General features: G+C 35.9%; 1 pseudogene; it reads right to left on the bottom strand.

Moving 5' to 3' along the window:
- Nucleotides 1-22,656: 22,656 nt before the first annotated feature.
- Nucleotides 22,657-22,756, bottom strand: LOC127124132 (uncharacterized; annotated as a pseudogene).
- Nucleotides 22,757-27,550: the final 4,794 nt, after the last annotated feature.

Raw genomic sequence — 27,550 nt, forward strand, 5'->3', positions numbered from 1 at the left:
AGTCTAGAAATTGGAGAAAATGTTTCATCAAAATCAATTCCTTCTATTTGAGTGTACCCTTGGGAAACTAACATTGCCTTGTTCGTAGTAACATTACCATGTTCATCAGATTTTTTCTTGTAGATCCATTTGGTACCAATGACATTCACATCTTCGGGTCTTGGAACTAATTCCCATACATTATTTCTTTTTAATTGACATAGCTCCTCTTGCATAAAATTAATCGATAATTCATCAGTCAATTCTTCCTTGATATTCTTGGGTTAAATATTGGAAATGAAGCAAGAGTTGGAAATCATATCTTTGGTTCCGGTGATGACTCCATCATTCATATTTCCTATGACATTTTTAATGGGATGATCCTTATGAATTATGATAGATGGTCCTTGTTGATAGGAGTATCTTCATAAGTTATGAATTTAGAATCAATGTCAGAACCTTTGTATGAGACGTCTATTAGGACATCTATCTGTTAAGGAGATACATCATCTTCTTCTTTGTCTTCTTGCTTATCTTCAGGAGTATCATTAATGACAACATTTATTGATTCCATCATTGTATTGGTATAATTGTTATATACCCTGAAATCTCTATTATTAATGGAGTATCCAAGGAAAATTCCCTCATTACTCTTGGGATCCATCTTCCTTCTTTGCTCACGATATGACAAAATGTAACATTTTCTACCAAATACATGAAAGTGTTTCACAATTGGTTTTATCCCTTCCCATAGTTCATACAAAGTAGCTTTGGTTCCAGATCTTATTGTCACACGATTGTGAATGCAAAAAGTTATGTTCATTGGTTCAGCCTAGAAATAGTAAGGTAGGTTCTTTGCATGCAACATAACTCTAGCTGACTCTTGCAGGGTCATATTCTTCCTCTCGACCACTCCATTCTTATGGGGTGTGATAGGTGCTAAGAGTTCATGATCAATCCCACTATAGGAACAAAACTCAAAGAATTTTGTGTTTTCAAACTCTTTACCACAATCACTTCTTATCTTGAATATCCCACTCCTTTTTTCTCTTTGGAACTATTGACATAGCTCTTTGAAAACATCAAAAGTGTCAGATTTTTCTTTGATAAACTTGACCAAAGTATACCTAGAGAAATCATCCACATACACAAAAACTTATCTTTTCCCAGCCAGACTTTCAACTTGCATAGGCCCCATGAGGTCCATATGAAGTAACTCTAAAACTTTGGTGGTGGAAAGATGTTGGAGCTTCTTGTGGGACATCTTGGTCTACTTTCCTATTTGGCATTCACCACAGATTTTCCCTTCTTCAATCTTAATATTTGGCAATCTCTTGATATCATCTTCAGATATGATCTTTCTCATACTCTTGAGGTTGAGATGACCAAGTTTCTGGTGCCATAGCTTAGTCTCATCAACCTTGGATATCAAACATGTTAATGGATGACTTTTGTTTTAAGATATCCACAAGTAACATTTATCTTTGGATATGGTTCCTTTCATTAACATCTCTTGGCCTTTGCTGGAAATAATGCATTCTGACTTGTTAAAGTTCACATTCAGTCATTCAAACCTTGACACATAGTTGACTTATACTAGTCAAGTTTGCAGTCAATCCTTCTACCAGCAGCACATCATCAAGACAAGATAAACCTGGACAACCAGTTTGCTTATGCCTTTGATTCTTCCTATATCTCCATCACCAAAGTTGACATAACTATTTGAGTAGGGCTTTAACTCTTCAAGATAGCTCTTTTCACCAGTCATGTACCTTGAACATCCACTATCAAAATATCAATCTTCTCTTGAGGAAACTCTAAGAGATGTATGAGCTATGAGCCAAGTGGAAATTTCCTTGGGTTTCCTCACTTTCTTAGCTTGAGCTTTATTCCCTTTCTTTTTTTGAGCCTTGGTTGACTATAAGACTCCGGGTATCCATACAATCTATAGAATAATAGTCTTATACTACCATATCTACCATAGTGGTGACACCTCCAATATGAGTTTTTGTTGCCTCTGTTATGAAGGTACACATATTGATCAGGATGTTGGGACATGTAGTCCTCCATCAGGAACTCAGTTTTCTTCTCAGGAGAAATAAACTTCTTCGTGGGAGTTTTTACCTTTTCGTTCATAGAACTATAGTCAAATCCTATAGCCTTCATTTTCCTGGACTTCTCCCCAACTTCCAAGATCTCATCTAGCATATCATAACCATTATTTAACATACTACAAATTTTGTCATATTGTCAAGTTTGGACTTTAACAATGTTCCAGACCTACAATGGTTGAGCCAAGCTTATCTTTTTCCATAATTAGAGCACTTATGTGTGAATGCAAGCTTCCTACAAGATTTTGATGAAGACAACATATCAAGCTCTCCATATCAAAAGAATGGAAAAAGAAGATCATTTCAACATTGCTCAAGTCTTTCATGGATCTAGTAAGGTATATGGAATTCTTTACAATATACTCCTAGTGCTCAAAAGTTTTTATCATACATTATATGACCACTCTAAAACTTTTTCTATCATGATTATTTGTTTTAAAATGATGTTTAAACAATTGCATATTCAAAAGTTTTTTTTAACTTAGAAAATTTTCAAAGTTTTGGCTATGTCAATCGATTGATGCTACATTGCAATCGATTGATCAAACTTTCTGTTTTAGCATTTTTCGTTTTCTAAGCTGGACCAATTGATTGGTGTTGCATGTCAATCAATTGATCTTAGTATATTTTTCAATATTTTTCTTAAGTCAATCGATTGGTTATGAGGGTCAATCGATTGATGCTGGAATTTTTTTGAATAATCTGAAATTTTATTTCACCATTCTTTGCACAAATTCATCATAACTCTTCATGGAAAAACCTCACATCCTTTCATCAATAATTCTCTGATTTCTATTTTAACCATTGCCATGTTATGATTGAAGGGATGCATTCATATTATAAATACTCTTTATATTTTCATTACAAAATTCACCTCTTTCAAATCAATTTACAAAATCTCTATACATTCATTTTCATCTATATTTTCATATTGAGATACTTTTGAAAAAGAATTTTCATATCATTTTCTTCAAAAGTACTCTTGAGCACTTAGAGATAATTTTGTCTTGAACCTTCATATTGAAAGAGAAGAAGATTCTAATCGATTGATTAAAGTCTTATCCAATACAAATATTCATATTCATTCACAATTACTTTGTAAAATCCTAAGTACCAAGGATTGTTTGGTTTTAGGTGTATTGCTTATTATCCAGGATTGTTGGATATAAGTGTCAAGAAAAGGAAGGATTGTTTTCTTTTCTTGTAAGTTAAGTTTTCAAGAGGATTATTCTTGATTACTTAGTTAGAGGCTTTCTTTAGGAGATCTAACAATAATAAAATCTCTTACACATTGTAAGGGGATTGGAGTACTCTTAATATGTGAGGGGAACCAGTATAATTCCTAGTGTTTTTTACTTTCCGCTCTTTACCGCTTTCATTATCATATCATCCAGAAAAGAAAAGAACCTTTATCCACCAAATCAGAATAAATTTTCTAAAGTCCTAATTCACCCCCCCCCCCTCTTAAGCTCATTCCTAACTTACATTTGGTATCAAAGTAGGTTCTGGTAACGTGCTCCACAAATCCAGACGATGGCTTCCGCAAGCACAAACCCGGTGTTTAAAGATGGAGGTAGTAGCAACAAACCACCTCTATTTTCTGGAGAATATTTCGACTTCTGGAAAATCCGCATGAAAGAACATATAGAAGCACAAGGAGATGGTATCTGGGAAACCGTAGAAAATGGTCTGCATAATCCGACAAGTGTGGTATATGGTGTTGGCACCCCAAAGATCAAAAGCTTGTATGATGAAGACGATAAGAAGAGAATACTTAATGAGAAGAAGGCCATCAATATTCTTCAAAGTGCATTAAGTATGGACGAGTTCTTCCGCATATCTCAATGCAAATTTGCGAAAGAAATATGGGATACTTTGGTGGAGACTCACGAAGGAACCACTGAAGTCAAAAGATCCAGATTAAATACATTGAGTCAAGAATATGAAATGTTCAGAATGCAGCCCGGAGAATCCATTGTTGCTTTACAGAAAAGATTTGTTCACTTAACGAATCACTTAATCGCTCTTAGAAAGACCTTCACAAATGATGATTTCAACCTTAAAGTGCTAAGATCCTTGACGAGAGAATGGCAACCTAAAGTTACGACCATATCGGAGAAGAAAAGTCTTTCTACAATGACGTCCGTAACGTTATTCAGAAAACTCCAAGAACATGAACTTGAACTTGGACGACTTGAAAAGCATAAAAATCAGGAAAAGAAATCCAAAGGAATTGCTTTAAGAGTCAAATCAAAGGAAGAAAAAGATGAGGCCGCATTGGAGAAAGATGAAAATTTCATGCTCCTTGTTAAAAGGCTTGGTAAGTTTTTTGGTAAAAATGACAGACCTTTTCATGCTAAAAGAAATAAACATTTCAGGAAAATGGAAGCTTCTACTTCCACACAAGAAGTCACATGTTATGAATGTGGAAAGCAAGGTCATATAAAACCAGATTGTCCAAGACTATCAAAGAAAGGAGGCTTTAAAGGCAAGAAGGATTTCAAGAACAAAAAGGCGTATGTTGCATGGGAAGATAATGAGATAAGTTCTTCATCCGAATCAGAGAGAGACGAATGTGCAAACTTAGCATTAATGGCTTCACACCACTCCGACGATGAAGAAGATGAGGTTAGTATCAACTTTTCTCTTTTCGATAGTGATGCACAAGGTGCTATAAATGAACTTCTTGAAGAATGCAAAAATCTGTATAAAACTATATCATCTCAAAAGAAAACAATTTTATCTTTAGAAGGAAAAATCGTGACAATTGAAAAAGATGTCAACGATGAAAAACAAAAGATGATTAGTGAAAAACAGAATTTTGTATGTAAAAACTGTGAGTCACTTTCTTTCCGAATTGTCCAATTAAAAAGAGTTCTTGAAAGATATGAAAAAGGACAAATTGGATTGGAAGGAGTCCTTAGCCAACAAAGGTATTCAAATGATAAAAGTGGTCTTGGTTACTCAAAGTTTTCCAAACGAAGTACCAGTAAAATTGTATTTGTTAAGGCTAAGGATCAACCATCCAAAGAGAAAGTAAACAATCCCAAAGTTGTTCATCACTATCCTAAAAAGAAGAGATTTCCTAAAAATAAATCTTATGTTCCTAGATATATAAGCAACTTTGAACCTACTTGTTTTTATTGCGGAATAATTGGCCATACACCAAATGCATGCTATGTTAGAAATTTCAGCGTAGCAAATGGGCATTATGTATGGGTAAAGAAAGGCACTAATTATGAAGGACCCAAAGCAATTTGGGTACCTAACAAAACTTAATTCTGTTTTGTAGGTATGCTTGAAAACCACTTCAAACCTCTTGTATCTTGACAGTGGTTGTTCCAAGCATATGACGGGAGACATTAACAAATTTTCAAATCTAGCATTGAAGGCCAAGGGTTATGTCACATATGGTGATAACAACAAAGGGAGAATTCTTAGCATAGGCAAAGTTGGAGCACCACCTTTCACATCCATTGAAGATGTCCTTTATGTCGAAGGACTAAAGCATAATCTTCTAAGTATTAGCCAACTTTGCGACAAGGGCTTCAAAATTAAGTTAACCAAAGATGAATGCTTGATTGAAAATGAAGTCTCTCATGAGGTAAAACTCAAAGGTACAAGAATTAATAACATATTTATGATTTCCCTTGATGATGTTTCTTTGAAGGTAAAATGTCTTATGGTAAATAATAATGAGTCATGGTTGTGGCATAAAAGATTTGCACATATTCATATGGAATATTTGAATAAGCTTATAAAGCATGATCTTGTTATTGGTTTGCCCAAGATAAAATTCGTCAAAGATAGGCTTTGTGATGCTTGTCAAAAAGGGAAACAAACCAAATCAACTTTCACATCAAAGAATGTGGTGTCCACTACAAGGCCACTACAATTGTTGCATATGCACTTATTTGGTCCATCAAGAACAAGAAGCTTCAGAGGTAATGTATATGTTTTAGTTATTGTTGATGATTTCTCTAGATACACTTGGACTTTCTTCTTAGTGCAGAAAAATGATGCATTCAAGGCGTTCAAGAGATATGTGAAGCAAATCCAAAATGAGAAATCACTAACTATTGCCTCCATAAGAAGAGACCATGGTGGAGAATTCCAAAATGCCTTCTTCGAAGAGTTTTGCGAAGAACATGGAATATTTCATAACTTCTCGGCACCAAGGACTCCTCAAAAAAATGGAGTGGTGCAAAGAAAGAATAGGTCACTTGTGGAACTTGCAAGAACAATGCTTAGCGATGCAAATCTTCCAAAGTATTTTTGGGCAGATGTGGTAAGCACGGCATGCTATGTAAGTAATAGAATTATTATTAGACCTATCTTGAAAAAGAACCCTTATGAACTCTTCAAAGGAAGGAAACCAAACATCTCTTACTTTCATATTTTTGGATGCAAATGCTTTGTCCTCAACAATGACAAAGACAATCTAGGTAAGTTCGACGAGAAGTCCGACGAAGGTATATTTCTTGGATATTCTCTTACTAGTAAAGCATATAGAATATACAATAAAAGAACTTTAAAAATTGAAGAATTTATGCATATTTCTTCGATGAATCTAACCCCTCCAAGGAGGATATTTTTTTGTGATGATGATGATGATATTATAGAAGTTTCTCAAAAAGATACTTCAAATGGAAACAATGGTGATCAACCAAAACATCAAGATGAGCAAGATCAATAAAAAACAAATGATAATGATCTACCTAAGGAATGGAGAACTCATCGGGATCACCCAATTGATAAAGTCATTGGTGATATTAGTCAAGGCGTTGCAACTAGATTAAATCTCAAAGATGCATGCTTAAATATGGCTTTTGTTTCATAAATTGAACCTTCCAAGGTTGATGAATCTTTAGGTGACGACCAATGGATAATTGTTATGCAAGAAGAGTTAAACCAATTTGAAAGGAATCAAGTTTGGGAACTTTTCCATAGGCCAAGTGATAAACACATCATAGGTACCAGATGGGTGTTTAAGAACAAGCTTGATGAGAATGGTATAATTGTTCAAAACAAAGCAAGGTTGGTGGCCCAAGGATACAATCAAGACGAAGGCATTGATTTTGAAGAAACATTCGCTCCAGTTGTAAGGTTAGAAGCTATCCGTTTATTACTTGCTTATGCATGTTCATTAAATTTTCAATTATTTCAAATGGATGTTAAGAGCACACTCTTGAATGGCTACATCAATGAAGAAGTCTATGTCAAACAACTCTCGGGCTTTGAAGACTTCAAAAATCCTTCACATGTTTTCAAGTTAAGGAAAGCTCTTTATGGTCTAAAGCAAGCACCTAGAGCATCGTATGATCGTTTCAGCAACTTTCTTTGTGAAAAAGGATTCGAAAAAGGTAAAACTGACAAAACCTTGTTTATTAAGAAAATAAAAAGTAACACTTTATTGGTTCAAGTCTACGTTGACGACATCATATTCGGCTCAACAAACAAAGAAATATGTGAAGATTTTTCATCAATGATGCAAGGAAAATTCGAGATGTCCATGATGGGTAAGATGAATTATTTTCTCGGACTTCAAATTAAGCAACTGAAGGATGGAATCTTCATCAACCAATCAAAGTACTGCAAAGAGTTGTTAAAAAGATTCGACATGGATAGCTGCAAGGCAATGTCTACTCCAATGGGATCCAAATCTTATGTTGATCAAGATGAATCAGGTGTTTCAATTGATATAATAAAGTATCGAGGTATGATTGGTTCCTTACTTTATTTGATGGCAAGCCGTCCTAATATTATATTCAGTGTGTGTCTTTGTGCTCGTTTTCAAGCAAATCCAAAAGAATCACATATCACCGCTGTTAAGAGGATCATGAAGTATCTCAAGGGAAAACAAATGTCGGCCTATGGTATCCTAAAGGTAGTATTTGAAAATTAGTTGGTTATTCTGACGTTGATTATGCAGGAAGTAAAACGGATCGAAAAAGTACTAGTGGTACATGTCACATCCTTGGAAATGCATTAGTATCGTGGGCTTGCAAGAAACAAGTGTATGTTGCTCTAAGCACTGCCGAAGCGGAATACATAGCAGTAGGTAGTTGTTGTGCTCAAGTACTTTGGCTTAAGCAACAACTTCGTGACTAGGGACTCGATCTTGGATGCATTCCTCTTCTTTGTGACAACACAATTGCGATAAACATTACAAAGAATCCGACCATGCACTCAAGAACCAAACATATTGACATTCGACATCATTTTCTTCGTCATCACGTGCTTCAAGGAGATGTCGAAGTCACATTTATGGATACTCATAATCAACTTGCCGACATCTTCATAAAACCTTTGGCACGAGAACCGTTTTACAAAATTCGAAGGGAACTTGGGATTCTAGATGAGTGTGATATATAACTCATCAAAATCACATCAAAATTTAAAGGTGCACTCTTTCTCATAATATTTAGTATTAATTGTTTATAGTTATTAAAAATATTTTTAGTTTAATAAGTATGTTTGTTTATGTGTTATTTTAAGTATTTTTCAAAATTTGTTTGGTGTCAATCGATTGATGGTCAGGTGTCAATCGATTGGTCCCTCTTAATTCCTCAATTTTTATTTTACAGTAAGTTCATTCAATCGATTACATCTTTAGATCAATCGACTGGTTCCTTATTTTTTTTATATTTTTTTAAATTTATTTCATCAACCAATCGATTGGATCCTTAACATCAATCGATTGGTCCTCTTATTTTTTCAACTTTTTCATTATGCCAATCGATTAGTCCTTGCATGTCAATCGATTGGTCCTTCAATTATTTTGTTTTATATGTTCAGCATGCGCATGATTCCTTTCCATTTTATTCTCACTTTAATTTTTCACATGTGATTTCTGTTACATCTACTGATACACTCCTCATATTGCATTTACTCATTTTTGTCTTTTACCTCTTTTTTCTCCTATTCCTTCTCCTTTTCCTATTTTCAAGTAAGTACCATTTACCAAGATTTGTCAAAAGCTCTTTATGTCACTTTACTTCTATTCATTGCTTTTTATTTTCTTGGTCCAACCACTTGATTCTTCTCATTACTACACTCTACCACCATAAAACCACATCTCTCCTCAAGCAAATCTTCAGCATTCTACATGTTTTCTCCCATTCACTCAAAAGGTTTTTGAGTTATCTCTTGATTCTCTCTCCAAGCAACATTCATGGCCTCTCAACTTTCATCTAAAGGCAAAGGCAAGGGCAAAGCTTCTAGTTATAGAGGCCCTCTAGATTTGTCAAGTCTTTTCACTACCAAGAGTCAACAGAAAAGGTATGAGACTTATTTCTTCCAAAAGAAAATCATGAAGCCTAAGTATGGTTCTTTCGTTTCTTTTCCTGATGATGTGTTTACTTTTCCTGCTGTTTTTGAGGAATTGGGATTGAGTGACCTCATTGCTTACAATACAAAATTTTACCCTGAATTGGTTAAGGTGTTCTATTCCAACATGGTAAAGAAGAAAGGGAAACTCACATCTGTGGTGAAGGGAGATCCAATATCCTTAACGACTTCTGATATAAATGCTATTTTTGAAATTCCTACTGGTGGTCACAAATTTGTTGGGACAAAGGCTCCGTGGGAAGACTATAGCAAACATGCTTTCTAATGAAGTTTGAGTTGGTTGTCTGAGCATCAATTTTACAACAAGAGGAAGAAGAGTTTTGGAGGAGATAACCCGGAGCGTGTTTACTGGTCCCCAGCAAAGTTTTCTATTGATGATAGAATGTTGCACTATTTTCTGGTATATGTTACTGTGCCTAGATTCTCCAATCACTGCACTATAACAGATCAAGAAATGATGCTTCTATATGCCATCAAAACTCATTTCTGTGTTGATTGGGGGCATACAATCCTGTCACATATGATGTCCCATGACGAATATGCCGAGGGTATACCATATGCTCATTTCTTGACCAAGATTCAATATTAACATGGAAAATGAGTTGTGCTTCTCGATGGAAAAACCTTCTTTCATGATTAGTATCAAGCAGGTAAATAGGAAGATGGGAGTCATTTACAATCACCGGACTCATGAGATAAAATACCTGGACAATGATGATGAAGAACCTCAACCAGAAGCCCATAGTGATGATGAGTTTAACCCACCTTCAAAAGCTCAACCGGATCAACCTTCCAACCAAATGATAATGGATTATCTGCAAGGGTTTCGAATGGATGTTATGACCGAGATTGGTCATTTATCGTCTAGAATGGATCGTTGGGATTTTTCTCAAGGTGGTTATCAAGGTGGTGGATATCAAGGTGGTGGATCTAATGATGGGAACAATAATCAGTGATTGGATATCTTGTGGTGTTTTATGACTTATTCTATTTTAATTCTGTCTTTTAACATCCTTGTTTTATGTTCTGCATGACTTATTTGGTTCTTTGTGTTGTCATATTTAGACATCTTTTGTGTGGTTTAATGTTTAATTTTCTCTTAGATTTTATTATGTTTCTTTTCCCTTCTTTTTGATTATGACAAAGGGGGAGAAGATGTATGCATATGTGTTTTGCTTGTGTTGCTTAATGCAGGGGGAGTTTTTCATGTGATTATTTTTAAGAGATAGGGGTAGTATGAGTTAAAGCTTCAAATTGGTTGTCATCATCAAAAAGGGGGAGAATGTGAAGGCTTCCTACAAGATTTTGATGAAGACAACATATCAAGCTCTCCATATCAAAATAATGGAAAAAGAAGATCATTTCAACATTGCTTAAGTTTTTCATGGATCTAGTAAGGTATATGGAATTCTTGACAATATACTCCTAGTGCTCAAAAGTTTTTATCATGCATTATATGACCACTCTAAAACTTTTTCTATCATGATTATTTGTTTTAAAATGATGTTTAAAAAATTTCATATTCAAAAGTTTTTTTTAACTTAGAAATTTTTCAAAGTTTTGGCTATGTCAATCGATTGATGCTACATTGCAATCGATTGATCAAACTTTCTGTTTTAGCATTTTTCGTTTTCTAAGCTGGACCAATCGATTGGTGTTGCATGTCAATCGATTGATCTTAGTATATTTTTCAATATTTTTCTTAAGTCAATCGATTGGTTATGAGGGTCAATCGATTGATGCTGGAATTTTTTTGAATAATCTGAAATTTTATTTCACAATTCTTTGCACAAACTCATCATAACTCTTCATGGAAAAACCTCACATTCTTTCATCAACAATTCTCTGATTTCTATTTTAACCATTGCCATGTTATGATTGAAGGGATGCATTCATACTATAAATAATCTTTATATTTTCATTACAAAATTCACCTCTTTCAAATCAATTTACAAAATCTCTATACATTCATTTTCATCTATATTTTCATATTGAGATACTTTTGAAAAAGAATTTTCATATCATTTTCTTCAAAAGTACTCTTGAGCACTTAGAGATAATTTTGTCTTGAACCTTCATATTGAAAGAGAAGAAGATTCTAATCGATTGATTAAAGTCTTATCCAATACAAATATTCATATTCATTCACAATTACTTTGTAAAATCCTAAGTACCAAGGATTGTTTGGTTTTAGGTGTATTGCTTATTATCCAGGATTGTTGGATATAAGTGTCAAGAAAAGGAAGGATTGTTTTCTTTTCTTGTAAGTTAAGTTTTCAAGAGGATTGTTCTTGATTACTTAGTTAGAGACTTTCTTTAGGAGATCTAACAATAATAAAATCTCTTACACATTGTAAGGGGATTGGAGTACTCTTAATATGTGAGGGGAACCAGTATAATTCCTAGTATTTTTTACTTTACGCTCTTTACCGCTTTCATTATCATATCATCCAGAAAAGAAAAGAACCTTTATCCACCAAATCAGAATAAATTTTCTAAAGTCCTAATTCACCCCCCCCCCCCCCCCCTTAGGCTCATTCCTAACTTACATTATGGTCTTCTTTTGTTTCTCTTATCTCAAGCAATATTCCTTCCACTGAGTGAGCAAAAGTCTATATGTTTCATCTAGCTCTTCTTCTGAGATATCTTCATCACTGGACTCACTATAATAGTCCAATTTTCCAGTGAAAGCCATCACTTTATTGTCTATTTCTCCTTCACTTTCATCATCAGAATTATACCAAGTGATTGACAGTCCCTTTTTCTATTTCTTTAGAAAAGTAGGACATTCAGACTTAATGTGATCAAACTTTTCACATTCATAACATTGAGCTCTTTTACCTATTTTTGATTTATCTTCATCCTTGCACTTTCTCTAGGGACTAATGTCAAACACCTTGTCTGGGACATTTGTCCTCCATTTTCTTCAAGGATCTGTTAAACTTTCTACCAAGAAGAGCAACGGACTTTCTTCATCTCGATCTTCATCCTCTTCAGTGTTGGAAACAAAAGCTATACTTTTGTTCTTCTTTTTAAACCTATTATTTAGGGACATCCCTAAGGTTTGTAAGGAACAAATGAGTTCATCTATTTTGATTTTGCTTAGGTATTTGGCTTCTTCAACATCTGTGACCTTCATATCAAACTTCTTAGGAAGAGATCTTAGGATTTTTCTGGCCAACTTTTCTTCTAACATTTTCTCTCCTAATGAAAAGGAATTGTTGGAAATGTCACTTAATATAATGTTGAAGTCATATATAAATTAATCTTCATTCATTCTTATATTCTCAAACTTTGTTGTAAGGAGCTGGAACCTTGACATTCTAATATTGGATGTGCCTTCATGTGCAGTTTTGAGAATCTCCCAAGTATCTTTGGCTTTGGTACATGTGTTCATCAACCTAAACATTTTCTTGTCCATACTATTGATAATAACATTCAAAGCTTTGTAGTTTCCAAAAGCTTTATTATCTTCTACATCAGCCCACTCATCTTTTGGCTTTAATCTTGATATACCATCTTGAGAAATAATCACAGGGTGTTTGCAACCTTTAACCACAACCTTCCATTTTTTTCCATGGATTTGAGAAAATTAACCATTTATCTTTCCAATAATCATAGTTGGTGTCATCTAATATAGGTGGTCTATTGACTGATCATTCATCTTTAGTGTTGTTCATCTGAACAAAATTCATCTTCTTAGGAGCTCACCCAAACAGAACAGTGTGCCTACTCTGATACCAATAAAAATTATGTTTTAGGAGACAGATGTTAGACAAGATGTCTAGGACAATGTGTACAACCAAGTTGTGACAATTTAACTTATACAAGATGATGAAGCAGAAAAGAAATAAAGGAACACACAGAATCGTTAACCCAGTTCGGTGCAAATAACACCTACGTCTGAGGGGCTTCCAACCCAAGAAAGGAAATCCACTATCAATAGTATTAGTAAACTTAGTCTTACATGAACACACCTTGTTCACAACATCTTCATAATATTATCCAATGATATTTTGTTTAGGACTCCCCCTAAATATGAGAACCCCTCTCACTTTATCTCAATCACTAGCCCTACTGATCAACTTCAATAATCAACTTAAAGAATGTTGAATTATAACTCAATTAAACAAACCAACATTATGCCTTATGATATGAATGTGGGCACTAGTGTGGTGTACAAACAACACAAACAAAAGGACTCAAATAAAACCATAACAGAAAGAATCTTCAATCAAGCTTGTTGTTTTCAATGTTAGAATGAGTCTCTTTAAATAGAAATCCATAGCTGGGATTTTCTTCAATGGGCATTTGAACTTTAATCACCAGATATTATGGATATTTGGTTAAAATTTGTTTCTCAAAACATCTCCACTAAAAGATTTAATTTGATTTGAATTCAAATTTAAATTTAAATTTGCATAATTTAAATTGGATCTTATTAAATTACCAAACAAATATAACTGATTAGTATGCTGAAAGATAGCAACAAATCAATCATACATGAATCCAAAAGCACTCTCAGAAATAAATAGAAAATGCATCGAAGCTTGAACTGCAGCGGGGGCTAGATATGCCACACCTGCTTGAACATTATGTCTCACATGTTTAATTTCTTAATCAAAACATCTTGTACATTCCATATTGTTTTGTATAATGCAGTTAATCCAAAAGGATGTGGCGTGCTATCGAGTTTTTCATCGTGGATCTTAGTCCGTGGTGGAAAGTATCTCACTTACTACCACACTCTTGATTACCATGGACCACCATCCGAGGTGGAATCCTTCTCCTAATTGTGGTGATAGATTATTTTTTTAGTAGTGCTAGCTAGCCCTAATCCTTCTGGGGTTTTCTTTTTTCTGTTTTCTTCGTGTTGATTTCTGTTTTCCCAGTTCTTTTTACTCATTTTTGATAAAAAAAAACACACAAGAAAAGTCCAAACACGTGTTTATTTTTTTTTATAGATAAATCGAGGGTTTTGGTGATGGTTTCTCGTAAAAATAAGCATATAAGTATCGACGTGTTTAACGTAAGTCTGACACTTATTAACTCTCCCCAACTTACCCTTTTATTTTTCCTCAAACAAAATCATCAGATGACTCTAAAATTGTTGCATGTTTCTTTTAACCGGTTGGCTGACTTTGGGTCAAGAGTCTTTGAAATAATTTTTATGACATGATGATCTCTCTTAAATACAAGTTTATAATTAACATCAAGATTATTTATGAACTATAGCATACAGATGAATATTTTTCTTACCAAAGTAAGATTTTTAAAATAAGTCATAGTCAAAAGTTGACCATTTTTCAAGATCGTGATCTAACTGATTATCTCTCAATTAGTGATTCCCTCATAAATTCAGACAATGCATATACTATAGTAATACTTTGTATTTTATATCAGGATTATCATAAGATATATCATTAGTCATGGATCATAAGGTCTTTCTTTAGGTTGTAACGTGGGGGGCTTACCAAAAATTTGGTTTTTCTTTGGATTCAAAAGCCTAAAGATAAGAGAGTGTAAGGTATTATTTTTCACATCTTTCTACTTCTTTATTTCCACTTTCTTACAACCATTCTTTTGATGCCTCTTTTACTTTTCTATGCTTGACTTTTTTATTTTTGACTTTGGTTTCTATCAAAGCAATTTACTTTTCTTTCCATGCAGTAGTACTATTTGAGTTTCTTTTGTAAATTTTCCTTTTTCATTCTTCTCCCCGACTTTAACTTTTATAATACCTTTGCTTTTTTGCTTGCTCTTCTATCTTTAATGATAAGATAGTGAATATTTTCTGCTTTTCAAATTTGGCTAAGGGTTATAACTTTGAAAGAACAAAAATCTTTCATTGTACAGATCAAAGGGATTTTCCAAATGATTCTCATCCTCACTAGGTAGGCTTTTTAGGTCAAGAAGTTTTTTCACTTACAAACAATGTCTTGGTCCTTTTCTTGACTTTCAAACATATCAAGTAATTAGAAAGACTAGTGCAAAGTCTACTTAGTTATTATGCATGTCTATTTTCAATATTTGGTAAAACATGAGGTTGCACACTTCTGACTTGGGTAGGCTTTACGATTCATGACTTATGTCAACATGTTTTCTCTAAAACATAGAAAAAATAAAACTTTAAATAAAGCAAAGAATTCATAATCATGTTATTTTTCATAGATATTTAGGCATTATTTAGGAATGAAGCATTTAAAGAGAACAAAACCTCTTTCACGTTATTTGAAGCATTTATAGGAATTCTATGTGGACGAATATAGGCTCATTGCACTAGGTAGTATGTATGTTTAACTTTGTAGAATATTTTTCTCCTTTTACAATGATCTCTTAAGGTGCATGCCATTTTCTCTGTGCTTCTTTCTTTTTCTTATGTTCTTTAAATGTCTTTCTTTTTTCAAACACTTCAAATGCTTTTGAAGCAATTTTTTGGAATAATGAACTGCAGTTGGGGCACAACATCATTTTCTGGTTCATATTACATCTCTTTTGATAAAACTCCACTAAAGTCTCCCCATTTATAAGGTAAATTTTGTTTGAAGAGTATTCTTCAAATAACTCATTTATGACGTCAGTTTACTCTTTTCCTTGATATGTAATGTTTCAACCATGCAAATACCCATATCGGGTATTTATATTGTCATTGCTAAGTATATTTTTTTTATCTTTTAAAAAGATATCAAAATTTTGACATGCGCTATTTATATCAAAACCATATATTTTCTTATTAGTGTTAGATGGGTTTTTTTCAAATTCGAAGACTTGAAATTTGGACATTTATATGCTGGCACTAATTTTATTCATGCCATGTTTACACTTTTGTAGGTTATTTCATTTGAATCATTTTCGGACTCCCCATTCTGGATAGTTAATGTCACATTATGTTTCTTTTTCGTTTGGAGAATTTATCTCTCATTTTTAACCTTTCTTTTTTGAGATTTAATTTCTCTACTTATGTGGTACTATCTAATAATTGAGACATATCTCTCAGTTTTTGGCTTTATCATTTTATTTTAAATAATATAGATCAAACGTGCATTGGACATAATAATTAGATCATACTTGAGAATACAAGTCACACATTGTACCTTCGTTTAACAAAATCTAGTACTTTAATCATCCGGTTGTTCATTAGTTTTTTTTAGAAAAGTCTAAGACATTTATCTTCATTTCTTCTCTAAAGATTTGTTCATGAAATATGGTTTCTAAATGACTCCAGTTACTGATTGAGTTAGCAAGAAAAGTGACAAGTCAAGTAGATGCATCCTTAATCAATGAACTATGAAAATATTTCATTTTTAAGTATTATTCATCATTGGCTTAGTCATCGCACTTTGTTTAGTATTTATCCACATGTTCTATTGTAGATTCCCTTGCCTCATCGAAGAATTTGATGAACTTAGAAACTTTGATCTCTCGAAGAAATTTAGTTTGCAATAATGTGTTAGGAAAGGAAAAAAAAAGATTTATTCTAATATCCTACATCAAAGTCATACTTATTAAATACCCTTTTCAACAACATTCACTACATGTTATCTCAACCCCATCCCCCTTCCTTATTTTCCCTCACTTGCTCAATTATATCATTAGCATTTTAATTTGTATTAACCCAAACCACATTTCAAGGTCAAAAACATATGTTATTCGTCACATTTATCTAGTCAAGACTTGGTATGTGTTGGTTGTATTTTCAAATATGGGGTTAAATATCATGGCAAGTTGATGAGTGGTCATGTTCATCATTTCATGATTGATGAAAAAGGAAAGATAAACAAAAGTAGGTTGATGGCACTCAATGAACTATCATATGGAAGTCTATGTATATCTTTACAGTGTCCTTTAAGATGACTTGAGATGTCCCTAAAGCGTCTATATCTAATTAGAAGTAGTGCTCATATTATATATTAATCAACAAATCACTTAGTGGACTGATATCTACTTGGTGCGTTACAACCAAACGTGGCTGCTAGATATTTAACCATCACTTGATTGTTAAAAATTATTCTTAGGACTAGCAATTATTTCCTTAAATCATCCTTTTTTTCTTCATATGACAAATTGATAATTTTTTAAGGTTTTCTTTTTCTATCTCATATGTATATTTAATTCCATTTTTAAAAGATTTAGAAGTGATTTTAAGAATGTATAATCGATTTGATATGTTTGGTTTTTTTTTAAGTTAAATTGATTTTGTTTTAGAATTGATTTTACTTAAATGTATGATTTGTAGTTTTTTAATATAAAAGTAATTTTTTAACATATCGAATTCACTTTATATAAAAGTATTTAAGTATAAATTGTTGATTTTTTTACGAAAATAACCCTATTTTTCAAGAAAATTCGCAAAATAACCCTGGTTTCAAAAAAAATCTCAAAGTACCCCACTTTTAGGAGGAGTCGTCAATCCAATTGGTGACCCCTTTAAAAATTGAATGGAGGCGCCAATTGGATTGGCTATGGCACATGGTGCAGCCAATCCAATTGGCGCCCGTGTGTATCACTTGAGAGGAGGCGCCAATTGGATTGACACCTCAGTGTAAAATGCAATTTTTTTTGCTAAATGGTCTACGTGATACATGATTTTGAAATAGGACCAATTGATATTAATAAATACTTTCGTTTACACAAAAAAGCCTAATGGTGATGACCGGGATCACCTAACCGACCTCCGGTCCCACATCCCCTAGCTACCCTAACCTGTGGCCCTAACCCACGTTGATGATTCATTATTGGTGTTTGAGCATCTGAGGGGCCAGGAGCGTCACTACCAACTACATGAGATGGCCTGTTGAGATAGTCAGACAAATCAGCATAGTCTTTAGTATGCATCGAGGGTGTACTTTCATAGTTGAGTTCATGACCCATGCTAGAGTAGTTGGGTTATGTTTGACTCATTGGTGGGCGATCGGGACGGTTGGAGGGAGTCATGAGTGTGAATGATGCATCGAGGAAAGGTTGGAAAGATTGTTGGGGTGTTTGGTAGAGATAGGGTTGTTGGAGATTTTGGTTTTGTGAGGTTTGGGCTTCTTGGCTATGGTAGGAGGAGGGGCGGTTGGTGTTGAATGATCGTTGGGTGTTCTGGCTAAGGCGGCTTTGATAGGGTGATGTGTTGGATGCGAAGCGATGTTGGGTCTCAGATTGATGATCAATTTGTTAGTGGTGGTATGGGGTATGCCCTTAGTATTGAGATTGGGTGTATGACATGTTTTGGTTGTATGTTTGTGTGTTGGTGGAACGGAAAGTTTGACGGACAGGGGGTTGTGTGTATTCGGTCTGACAATGTTGTTAGGGGTTAGATGTTGAGGCGTCTGGTGTGTAAGTTTGTTGGCGTGGGTCGTACAGGTACATATCATCGGCGATGAACTAAAAACCAACCGATCTGTAACAAGCCATATAAGTATGACTTGGTTTTTCTTCATTTGGCATGACTACGTCAGTTAAGACATGGTCATGGTGGTGCTTCCATTTGCGACACTCTGATCTTGCGAAGCTTTTCCATGGATTGAAGTTCCATTGGTCGTTAACTTTGTGCATATGCCATTCTCCTAGGCTTGCTGGGGGATCTGGGATGTTTTGGGGCATATCGAACTGCAACTTCATTGCAGCATACGCTTATACTGCAACTGTGCTACAGGTTTCGCATTCTGCAAACCTATTATTCAAATTGATAGCACTTGGTTATACGGAAAATACAAGGGTACTTTGCTCATGGCGATTGCACAAGACGGTAACAACAATGTCTTTCCCATTGCCTTTGCTCTGATTGAAGGTGAAACGGCTGGTGGATGGGGGCTTCTTTCTTCGACATCTAAGAACGCATGTGGCTCCACAAGCCAATCTCTGTTTGATTTCTGATAGACATGCTGCCATTAAGAGTGCCTATAACAACCATGACAACGGATGGCATGATCCTCCTTCTACCCATGTCTATTGCATCAGACACATTGCACAAAACTTTATGCGTGTTATAAAAGATAAGAATCTTCGCAAGAAGGTGGTGATTGTTGGGTATGCTCTAACTTAGCCGTCATTTCAATATTATCGTGATGAAATTAGACTGTCTAATGAAGACGCGTGGAGATGGCTAAATAACATACCAATAGAGAAGTGGACAAGGGCATTTGACAGAGGTTGTCAATGGGGTCACATGACAACAAACCTTGTGGAATACATGAACGGGGTATTCAAAGGAATTCAAAATCTGCCGATAACCGCCTTGGTAAGATCGACCTATTATAGGTTAGCTTCTACGTTTGTAACCAGAGGTGAAAGATGGAGTGCGGTGTTAATGTCCGGGCAAGTATTCAGTGAGTGTTGCATGAAGGTCATGAAAGAGGAGAGCATCAAAGCTAGCACACGTGCTGTAACAGTCTTTGACCGTCATAGGCAAAATTTCAGCGTCTAGGAAACAATGGATCACAACGAGGGGAGACCAAATTTAGCCTATGCTGTTAGACTAAACAGAAGTTGGTGCGATTGTGGAAAATTCCAGGCCTTCCGCATTCCTTGCTCCCATGTCATTGCAGCATGCGCTTATACTCGTCAAGACGCTTACAACCATTTATCTGATGTGTACAAGACCGTCACCGTCATGAATGTATATAATTAAAGCTTCTCGGTACTACCAATGGAGGAATACTGGCCTCCATATGGAGGTGATATATTTTGGAACAACGACGAGATGCGTAGAAAGAAAAAAGGAAGGCCAAATAACACACGTATCAAGACAGAAATGGATTCCACAAATAAAATGATAAGATTATGTAGTATCTGTCATCAACCAGGACACTGATAACACGAAATTATATCATATTTTAGGACTTAATTCCATTAAATTCTATGACTATTTATTTCGGTTTACTGCATTTTATGAGATATTACGTGGTATTTTCTTCCTAATTGTCGCAGGTAGTCTATTTTGAAGAACAAGTGAAAATGGAAGAAAAGGAGGTGCAAAAAGGAGAGAAAAGGGACCAAATGCCAAAGCCCAGCCCAAAGCGCACAAGTCACCAACGCTGTGCCTGTGACGGACGTCACAGGGTGCGTGACGAGCGTCACGCAAAACAGCCTTGTGACGGACGTCACACATAGTGTGACGAGCGTCACACAATTCCACTACCTTTTTGGCGCAAGTAACGCCCTCAGAAAGACTTGAAGAAGAACGTTGAGAAGTTGGTCTCCTATATCCACGCCGTGCATGTAGCCACGTTGAAGAATGGGAGAAACGGAAAGCAGTTACCAACACTACTATAAATAGCCATCTCAAAAACCTAAAAGTCTCTCCGGTTTTTCCACGCTCATATTGCCGAAGCTCTGCCAAATTTTCTTTTCACGCTTTTGCTTATTTTTTCCTTTCCAGCAACTTAACATTGTTTATTTTATTTATTTCTTTTGCAAGTTCTGCATTCTTTTTCCCTTGCAAATTTATCTTTCCCTTTTTAGCATTTAGATATTTTTCGCATAATAGTTTCTACACCGGAAACTATTGTGCAACTTTTTATCGGATCTAACCTTACGTTAGATTCTAGTTCTATTTCCTTAGTTTAATTTATTATTTAATTGAAGAATCGAAGAACAAATCCTACCGGCTTGTGGTAGAGTGTTCAAGACTATTGTATTGCGCATTCAGGTTCTTTAATCATTATTTAATATTTTGTTTTATTATTTATCTATATTATCTGCCTGGAATGAGTCTGTTTATGCATGATATGTATTCTTGTTTATTTAGCATGTCTGGCTAATTCGCCTAGGTATCGGTATGTAAAGTAAGCAGAATAAGGGATCAAGACTGAGTCGGTCTATCTAAACTTAAAATTAAAATCAATCTTTTTACGGTCTCAACTTACAGGTTTAATAACAAGATTTTTTACAGAAGTAAAGGACATAAAGAAGTTAAAATCAATAGAGCGAGAGTTTGAGATTTTAACTGGACAGTGTAAGTTAGGCATTAATTCTAGATCAGGGCGAGAGCAAGTTTTAGAGTTAATTAAATTCTGACCTTTTCCAAAAAGTATTTTTAAAGATTGAATGTGAGGACGAGAGTTAAGCATTTGGATTTGATTATATAACCTAAGTCAACAGAGCGAGAGTTTGAGATAAGGGTGTTTAAAACGGTCAGTGTTTTCTTAAAAAGAGTTTCTGCAACTTTATTGTTTTCAAAATATGGTTTTTGACTTAATTATAAGTGACAGCTACATTAATATAAAATCATGGTTTATTCAACAGAGCGAGAGTTTGAGATAAAACCTTTAACCAATAAAGTTAACTGAAACGATTCATTTTAAAACCAAGAAACCGACAAAGACTTGATTCCCTAGTTTTGACGAACTACACACCGATATCCGTTTTATTAATATTTAATCTAGATCTTAGTTTAGCTCTTAGTTTTTCCCCAAACAATCAAACATTTTCACCTTAGATTTACGTAGTAACCTTAGATAACGGTATATCGATTCATAAGTCCCTGTGGGATCGATATCTTTTAAAACTACGCGATAGAACTGTGCACTTGCAGTTTGTATCCCATTCTCGACGCACACAGTCGAGCGATCAAGTTTTTGGCGCCGTTGCCGGGGACTTCTATTTAATCGATATCGTAACTCTTCCGTTACGCTGTAGAGACTAAGGTTTCTTTTTCTTCTATTCTTTCTTTCGTTGATTTGTATGCCACGCACTCGCTCTCAAGGCGAACCGCTCTATTTACGAATCAACGATATCGAACTATATCTCCGAGTCTTACGACGAATTCGGGAATATCGTGCTGAAAACAATCTCCCTCCTATAGACCTTCCTGATCTCAAAAACATTTTTCCTTCGATACCCGAGATGGCAGAACCAGCTCGTGCTCTTAGAGATTACGCCGCTCCATCGCAAGATGAACCGCATTCAAGTATTGCTCTGCCCGCAATCGAAGCAAACAACTTCGAACTTAAACCTTCGCTGTTGCAAGCTGTGCAACAGAACCAATTCTCTGGGAATCTTACCGAAGATCCAAACCTTCATTTATCCGTATTTGTCCAATACGCTGATACTGTTAAAGCTAATGGTGTCACTTCAGAGGCAATTCGACTTCGTCTTTTTCCTTTCTCATTAAGAGATAGCGCTAGAAGATGGCTTCAATCACTTCCTTCCAACTCAGTCACCACATGGAACGAGTTGAAGAAAGTTTTTCTTGCCCGATATTTTCTGCCAAGCAAAACAGCTATGTTAAGAGCCCAGATAAACGGATTTAAACAGAAAGACAACGAATCTCTTTTCGAAGCATGGGAAAGATACAAAGACATGATGAGACTTTGCCCACACCATGGTTTGGAAGACTGGTTAGTAATTCACACATTTTATAATGGTCTCTTATACAACACAAGGTTAACAATAGACGCCGCTGCAGGTGGTGCACTAATGAACAAACCTTATGCTGATGCTTACCAGCTTATCGAGAGCATGGCCCAAAATCACTATCAGTGGGGAACCGAACGAACAACGGTGGAAAAACCTCAACCGAAAACTGGCATGTACGAGATAAGTAACCTTGATCACGTTAATGCAAAAGTGGATGCTTTGGTCCAGAAAATTGAAAGTTTAAACGCATCACCTCCAGCCGCCGTGGTTGCTATAACTCAGAATTGCGAGGTCTGTGGAATCCAAGGCCACACTCCTGCGGAATGTCAACTCTTGACTGGAATCCAAGCAGAGCAAGTAAACTATGCTCAAGGAAGCCCCTACTCGAATACCTATAACCCAAATTGGAAGAACCATCCAAACTTTTCATATAAGAGTAATAATGCTTTATACGCACCTGGACAGTCTCCAAATCAAGCCCCATCTATACCTCCGGGATATCAGAAACCGAATCCTAACAACAATACCCCTAGAAAATCCAACTTGGAAATCATGATGGAAAACTTTATAGCATCCCAACAACAAACCAATAAAGATTTCTTAAACCAGAACATACACACTGGCGAACAACTTAAACAACTAGCAAGCAAAGTAGATGCCTTGGCTACCCATAACAAAATGCTGGAAACGCAAATATCTCAAGTAGCGCAACAACAAGCACCTACTGCTGCCCCAACTGGTACATTCCCTGGACAGCCCCAACCTAATCCGAGAAGCCAAGCTCATGCAATTATATTAAGAAGTGGAACGGAAGTGGAAGGACCGTCTGACCCAAGGATAGAAAACCAAAACCCTAAGAAATCAACTGAGGAAAGTGAACCTAAGGAAAAGGAAGAGAGTAATAAGGAAACCCTAGAAAAGAAGGAACCTTATGTACCTCCACCACCTTACAAACCACCCATACCCTACCCTCAAAGGCTTGTTAAAACCAAAGATGTAGGCCAATTTAGAAAATTTGTTGATCTCCTTAAACAATTAAACGTTACAATTCCGTTTACCGAAGCTATTACGCAGATGCCCTCATATGCTAAATTCTTAAAAGAAATTCTTTCTAATAAGAGGAAACTTGAGGATAGCGAAACCGTTACACTCCCTGCCGAATGTAGCGCTATAATCCAAAACATGCCCCCTAAACTCAAGGATCCGGGTAGTTTCTCTATACCCTGTCACATAGGAAAATTTGTCATCGACAAAGCCTTATGCGATTTAGGAGCCGGAATTAGCGTTATGCCTTTATCCATATGTAAGAAACTGGAAATGGGAGAATTAAGACCGACCAAAATGTCTGTGCAATTAGCAGATCGTTCCATCAAATATCCTGTAGGAATCCTTGAAAACGTTCCCGTACGCATAGGTCAGTTTTACATTCCCACTGACTTCACAATTATGGACATTAGAGAAGATGATACTACACCTATTATACTAGGAAGACCATTCTTAGCAACTGCCGGTGCAATCATAGACGTAAAACGAGGACGACTCACCTTCGAAGTAGGTGAAGAGAAAATTGAATTCATTCTTTCCCAATTCTTGAAAGCACCTGCAATAGAAGATACATGTTACTTCATGGATATCATCGATGAATGCATAAAAGAAGCAGAGTCAGGAGAAGACAAATCATCAGACTATCTTTTAGAGGACAAATCTAAACAATGCCTAGCAATAACACCGGATCCTACGCAGTGTCTTAACAAACCAACCCCTGATTTGAAAACACTTCCCAAAAATCTGAGATATGAATTCCTAGACTTAGAACTTGAACGACCTGTGATAGTTAATGCAGATCTAGGAAGACTCGAAACAGAAAAACTCCTACATATCTTAAGAAAATATCCAACCGCACTAGGATACCACATCACCGATCTTAAAGGAATAAGCCCTTCTATTTGTATGCACCGCATCATGTTAGAAGAAGACTGTAAAACCTCTAGGGAACACCAGAGAAGACTAAATCCGATCCTAAGTGAGGTAGTAAAGAAAGAAATAACCAAGTTATTGGAAGCAGGTATTATATATCCTATATCCGATAGCAAATGGGTCAGTCCTGTACACGTTGTACCAAAGAAAGGAGGCATAACCGTTATTGAAAACGAAAAAGGAGAAACTATAACTAAACGAATCGAATCGGGATGGAGAATGTGCATTGATTATAGGAAACTAAACAAAGCAACCCGAAAAGATCATTTCCCTTTACCATTCATTGACCAAATGTTAGAACGATTAGCAAAACATTCACATTTCTGTTATCTAGACGGTTATTCAGGCTTCTTTCAAATACCAATTCACCCTGATGACCAAGAAAAGACAACATTCACATGCCCTTTTGGCACCTTCGCTTATAGACGAATGCCGTTTGGTCTGTGTAATGCCCCTGCAACTTTTCAAAGATGCATGATGGCAATATTCGCCGACTTTCTCGAAAACATCATGGAAGTATTTATGGATGACTTTTCTGTATACGGACAAAGTTTCGAAGAATGCCTTGAAAACCTAGAAAGAGTTCTTGAGCGATGTGTAAAAGTAAACTTAGTACTTAATTGGGAAAAGTGCCACTTTATGGTACAAGAAGGAATTGTTTTAGGACACATCATCTCGAACAGAGGAATTGAAGTAGACAAAGCCAAGATAGAGGTAATCGAAAATCTTCAACCCCCAAGAACCGTGAGAGAAGTACGAAGCTTTTTAGGACACGCCGGTTTTTACCGACGATTCATCAAAGACTTCTCTAAGATAACTAAACCCTTAACCGGACTGTTGATGAAAGATGCTGAATTCATATTCGACGATAACTGTTTAAAAGCATTTCAAACTCTTAAACAAGCATTGATCTCAGCACCCATTATGCAGACACCAGACTGGAATGAACCATTCGAAATAATGTGCGATGCCAGTGACTATGCTGTAGGTGCTGTTCTAGGACAAAGAAAGGATAAAAAGCTTCACGTTATATATTACGCTAGCAGAACCCTGGATGAAGCGCAAATGAATTATGCCACAACCGAGAAAGAACTCCTAGCAGTGGTATTTGCGCTGGATAAATTTCGTTCTTACTTGGTAGGAGCCAAAATAATAGTTTATACCGATCACGCTGCTATCAGGTACCTTTTAACAAAAAAGATGCTAAACCTAGACTCCTAAGATGGATCTTGTTGCTACAAGAATTCGACTTAGAAATCAAGGACAAGAAAGGAACTGAAAACGTAGTAGCAGACCACCTCTCTAGACTTGAGAACCTTGAACCGGAAAGAACATCAATTAATGATGATTTCTCGTACGACAAACTTATAGCTACTTTGGAAGAGAACAACTCCGACATACAAGTAGAAACCACCTTAGCTATATCTGTCACACCATGGTACGCTGATCTAGTCAATTATTTAGCTGCCGGAATAGTTCCACCTACTTTATCTTACCAGCAGAAGAAACGATTCTTCCACGACATAAAACACTATTACTGGGATGATCCCTTACTTTTCAAAAGAGGCCCCGATGGTATTTTCCGTCGATGTATACCCGAAGAAGAGGTAGGAAATATAATCCAACACTGCCACTCCGCTCCTTATGGTGGACACACAAGTACATCCAAGACCTGCTCTAAAATCCTACAAGCTGGCTTTTATTGGCCAACTATATGGAAGGACGTACATGCGGCTATTAAGGAGTGTGACAGATGTCAACGCACGGGAAACATATCTAGACGCGACGAGATGCCACAAAAAGGTATTTTGGAAGTAGAGATTTTCGACGTGTGGGGGATAGACTTCATGGGACCTTTCCCATCCTCTTTCGGTAACAAATACATACTCGTGGCAGTTGACTACGTATCAAAGTGGATCGAAGCTATAGCTTCTCCAACCAATGACACCCGAGTAGTAACTAGACTCTTTAAAAATATAATATTTCCGAGATTTGGCACCCCAAGAATAGTAGTCAGTGATGGTGGATCACACTTTATATCCAAGGTACTCGAAAAACTACTACTTAAATATGGAGTGAGACATAGGATAGCAACACCTTACCACCCTCAAACCAGTGGACAAGTGGAAGTATCTAACAGAGAAATCAAGCAAATACTAGAAAAAACGGTCGCCACTTCAAGGAAAGATTGGTCATTGAAATTACCAGAAGCTTTGTGGGCATACCGAACTGCTTATAAAACTCCCATAGGGACGACCCCATTTAAGCTCATTTATGGAAAATCCTGTCACCTCCCGGTAGAATTAGAACATAAAGCCTATTGGGCTATTAGAAATTTAAATTTGAATTATAAAGCCGCCGGTGAAAAGAGAATCCTTGACATAAACGAATTAGAGGAACTCAGAAGAGACGCCTATGAAAATGCCAAAATCTATAAAGAAAGAACAAAACAATGGCATGACAAGCGTATATCAAGGAAAATCTTCAAGCAAGGCGACGCAGTACTTTTATTTAACTCTAGACTAAAGTTATTCCCGAGAAAACTACGATCCAGATGGTCAGGACCTTTTCATATCACTAAAATCTTTCCCAGTGGAGCAGTAGAAATAAAAGGACAATCTACAGAACCGTTCACCGTAAACGGGCAACGTCTGAAACACTATCACTATGCGGAAACCAACGAGGATTCGCAAATTCTACACTTAGACGAAACGCCCCCAGGACTCATAGACTATATTTAACAGTTTCTTTGTCGAGCTTGCGACATTTAAACAAAGCGCTTAGTGGGA

The sequence above is a fragment of the Lathyrus oleraceus genome, chromosome 2 (genome assembly GCF_024323335.1).
Source record: "Lathyrus oleraceus cultivar Zhongwan6 chromosome 2, CAAS_Psat_ZW6_1.0, whole genome shotgun sequence".
Lineage (NCBI taxonomy): Eukaryota > Viridiplantae > Streptophyta > Magnoliopsida > Fabales > Fabaceae > Lathyrus > Lathyrus oleraceus.